The sequence below is a fragment of the Nannospalax galili genome, unplaced genomic scaffold (assembly GCF_000622305.1).
Source record: "Nannospalax galili isolate Female #2095 unplaced genomic scaffold, S.galili_v1.0 scaffold72, whole genome shotgun sequence".
Lineage (NCBI taxonomy): Eukaryota > Metazoa > Chordata > Mammalia > Rodentia > Spalacidae > Nannospalax > Nannospalax galili.
The window spans coordinates 1,298,034-1,302,580 of NW_008336933.1; the positions used below are offsets into that span (position 1 = coordinate 1,298,034).

The 4,547-nt window shown below is 41.7% G+C and overlaps 1 non-coding gene across 1 annotated transcript; it reads right to left on the reverse strand.

The window, feature by feature from the left end:
* Positions 1-1,819: 1,819 nt before the first annotated feature.
* LOC115070118 lies at positions 1,820-1,951 on the reverse strand. Its single transcript, XR_003849324.1, has one exon. It is a non-coding gene; the product is annotated as a U8 small nucleolar RNA (small nucleolar RNA).
* Between the last annotated feature and the right edge of the window lie 2,596 nt (positions 1,952-4,547).

Below are 4,547 nucleotides of genomic sequence, written 5' to 3' on the forward strand. Positions count from 1 at the left end.
ATTGAGATATAATTAACAAATAAAAAGAGTGCATTATGTTTTGACATATGTTTTATTGGCATACATGTCATAGTCAAGCTAATGATCATATCCATCACCTGACATAGTCACTGTTTTGTGTGTGATAATCCTTTACGATCTACTCTCTTAGCACATATAGAACATATGATATATTATGAACTACACTCACTGTGGTGTTTAAAAGAGAATGTCCCTATAGGCTCCAAGGATTTGGACGTTTGGTTCCCAGTCTGTGGCACTGTTTGGGGAAGGTTGTGGAACCTTTAGGAGGTGTGGCCATGCTGGAGAAAGCACATGACTAACAGAGGGCTTTGAAAATTCTTAAACTGTGCCAGATTTCCAGTCTCTTGCTGTTTCCTGTGCCTGCTTGAAGATGTGATCACTTGTTTTTCTGCTCTGGTCACCTCTGCTACTATGTGTCCCCTGTCTCTATGGACTCTAACCTTCTGAACTACAAGCCAAATAAACTCTTCCTTCTCTAAGTTGTCTTGGTCATGGAGTTTTATCACAGCAATAGAAAACTGATACAAATGGTAGAGTAAGGAAGACCTGATTTCTCCCCAGAGGAACCACAAGGCCAATGGTCTTTAGCTAGCTTTGACAAAGAATAGAACAGAAATTAAGGAATTCCTAATCTTGTGATAAAACCAAAATTATCTATACCTCAGTTCAAAGAAAGTTATGTGCTTTTAAAAAAGTGATACAGAAGTCGGGCACGCTGGTGCACTCCTTTAAACCAATAGAAAAGTAACTAATATAGAAGTTCATACCAGGAGTGGGGCATTGCTGTGACAGACCTGACCATATTGTTTTTGGAGGATTGTGGAAGTGTTTGGAACTTTAGGCTGGAAAACCCATTGAGCACTCAGAGTTTAGTGAATTGTTGCTGTGGAAGTTTGGACAGTTATGCTGAAGAAAAATGTGGATGATGCAGGCCTGGCTTGTGGCTTTTCAAGGGAAGCAAAGACTATTACAGGTGTTTGTGTGATATTTTGAATCGAGAATCTGTGGTTTCTGGTTGTCTGGGGCTGAAGAATGAGTTGTGATTAATAAGAAACTAGCACCATTGAAGTGAAACCTTTGCTTTACTGGGAAAATTGATGCTTGTTAGCTGAAGTTGAAAAAGCAGCTGTGATTAAGAAGAGACCAGCATCACTGAGGTGAAATCTTCTGGTCAGTATTTCCTCAGGGTCGGCACATAGAGGCTGTTGTCCAGAGAGGCCTGAGGCTCCATCTCAAGCTGGAAGCAGGACTGGTAATGTGTAAGAGTGTCCTATGCAGTACTGATTTTGAAGGCATGACAGGTCCTGAAGAGCAGCTAGGGCCTGACATTGTGAGATGCCAGGAAAAGCCATTCACTGGTAAAGTTACAGCCTCACTTGCAGTGAAAATCCCCAGGACTGTAGGGGTCATAGAATCTGAGGCTTGACACTCTGAGAGGCCAGGAGAGCCCATTGGTGAAAATGCAGTCTGTTTCAGTAGCGATCCTAGCATATTGGAGATGCTAGAACCATGGAATGACCACCAAGTGCAGCAGCAAGTGTGGAATGAGGCCAGCCTGAGCCTATGAGACAAGCTGTGTGTGTTGTGAATGGCAGAGTCAGGAAAATGGAGCTGTCCAAGTCATTTGGAGCCCACAAGGTCATGAGTGAATTCCAAAGTCCAACACCAAGCTACATTGCTAGACTTCAGTTTTAATTAAATGTGTTCAGTTCTTCCCTCTTGAAATAAGGCAGTGTATAACTTATTGCAGAAGTCCACAGTTGAGAGATTTTGGATTATTTTTTTCCCTCAGAGAATCAAACAGGAGCAATCAGGGAGCAAGTCCTGATTGCTCAGAGATGCTAATCATGCATCATGCAAACTCCAGTCATCATTTTCTATCTGCCCTCCAAAGGGAGGAACAAATAGGGGTTATTCCACCTGAGGATTGATTATTTTAGAGAGATGCTGAGCTTTTAAAGTGCTTGAATTTTTAAGGACTGTGGGAATTTTAAAGTTATACTGTTTTATGTTATATTATTGATACTAACATGAGCTCTTGGGGATAAGAAATAGAAAGGTTGTAGTTCAATAGTGGTGTGTTTGTATGTCAAGTTGACAAGGGGTCAATTGTGTTGGATAGCTTTAGTTGTCAACTTGACATATCTGGATAGAGGGAGAAGGTGGTCCTGTGTTGTATTAGAATGCAGACTGAGGGCTGGAGGGATGGCTCAGCAGTTAAGAATACTGGTTGTTCTTGCAGAAGGCCCGGGTTCGAATCTGAGCACCCACATGGCAGCTAACAACTCTCCGTAACTCCAGTTCCAGGGGATCCGACAGCCTCTTCTGACCTCCGTGGGGAATGTACAACACACGGGGCCATAGGGGCCAGGGGAGCAAGCCAGTAAGCAGCATTCCTCCATGGTCCTCCTCCATGGTCTCTGCTCCAAGTTCCTGTCCTGAGTTCCTGCCTTAGCTTCTCTTGATGATGAACTGTGCTGTAAGCCAAATAAAATGTTACTTCACCACATTCGTTTTGGTCAGTGTTTTTATCACAGCAATAGAAAGTAACTATGTGCTTTAAGTCTCCAGAACACATTTAAGCCAGAGCCAAAACCTTGCACATCCTCATCTTATTCTAACCCCCTCTACTCCCAGGAATCACCATGCTTTCTCTCCGTCTGAACTTTTAGTATTCCACACGTGAGTGAGATTATGCAGTATCCATCTTTCTGTCTCTGACTTAAGGCACTTAGCATAATACACACTGAGCTGATTCACTTGTCATGAATGACAGTTTCCTTACTTTTTTAAGGCCAAAAAGTATTCCAACGTGCTGTATATCATATTTTATTTATGAATGGATCCATCAATGGTCATTTGGGTTGATTTCCTGTCTTGGCTGTTGTGACCAGTGTGGCAATGTAGGTAGGAGTGCAGACATCTCTTTGCATCAGTAATTTTAGTTCCTTAGGGTACATACCCAGAAGTAAGATTGCCGATCATGTGGCAGTCCTATTTTGATTGTCTGTTTTGATTCTGTTTCAGTAGTATTTATTAATATAAATTCTCACAAAAATGTATAAATTTTCACTTTCTTTACATCCTCACTTAAACTGTTAATTTTGACTTTTTGATAATAATGATTCTAACAGGTACCTGATGCTATGTTTTTTTGTGGTTTTGATTTTCATTTTCCTAAGGCTTAGGGATGTTAAGCATCTTTCCATATAACAGCTCCACCTGTCACTGCTGCAGCTCCTATAATAGAAAAGAAAGGTCTCCTGTGTGTGTGTGTGTGTGTGTGTGTGTGTGTGTGTGCGCGCGCGTGCATGCGCTCATGTGTGTACTGGTGCATGGTTTGTATGGGTAAATGCGCACATGTGTATGTGCACGTTGAGGCCAGAGGACAAACTTGGGTGTCATCCTCAGGAAGGCTGTCTACCTCCTTTGAGAAGATCTCTCATTAGGCTGAGAAAGACACAACTGTACACAGTTGTGTATACATGGCCAGCCAGCTCCAGGGATAAGCTGGTTTCTGCCTCCCCAGCATCAGGATTAAAAGTGCACAGCACACTTGGCATTTTTATTTGGATTCTGGAGATCAAATTCAGAGCTTCAACCTTGTAAGGTCGAGCCTTAATAACAGAGCTAGCCTCCCAGTCCCTTTTGTTTACTTTTATGACAGGGTCTCATCAGAGTTGCTGTGTAGTTGAAGATGACCTTGAATTCCTGATCCTCCTGCTTCTACCTCCCAAGTGTTAGGTTTATAGGCATGAGCCACCATGCTCAGCCTTTCTTTTCCTTCCTTAGGAAGAATGTTTCAGGCCCTTTGCCTACTTTTAAATTAGGCTACGTGTGTGTGTGTGTGTGTGTGTGTGTGCGCGCGCGCGTGCAATTGAGTTTTATGAGTTCCTCATATATGTTGGATATTACTCCCTTAATAGATAAAGGGTTTACAAACATTTTCTTCCATTTCATGTGCTGCCTTTTCATATTATTTATTGTTTCTTTGCTGAGTGTTACTTTTGCTGGTTAATTTTTGTCAACTTGACACAAACTAGAGTCACCTAGGAAAAGGGAACCGAAATGGAGGAATTTCATCAGATTGGCCTGTGATTATAACTGTGAAGCATTTTCTTAACTGATAGTTGATGTAGGAAGACCCAGCCCACTGTGGGTGGTGCCTACCACAGGCAGGTGAACCTGGGCTATATAAGTAAGGTAACTGAGCAAACTAGGGGAAACGAATGAGTAAGATGCATTTCTCTGTGGTCTGCTTCAGTTCCTGCCTTGAGTTCCTGTCCCAACTTCCTTCAATAATAGACTGTGACACAGAAATATAATCCAAATAAACATTTTTTTCCCCAGGTTGGTGTTGGTCAGTGTCTTATCACAGCAAACCAAAGTAACCAAAGTACATTCGTAACCAAAGAAGGACACTGAACAAATATTTTAGTTGAATGTAATCCCACTTTCTTGTTTTTGCTTTTGATGTCATACCAAAAAATAATAAAATAAAAAAATCACACAAACAGAAAGTA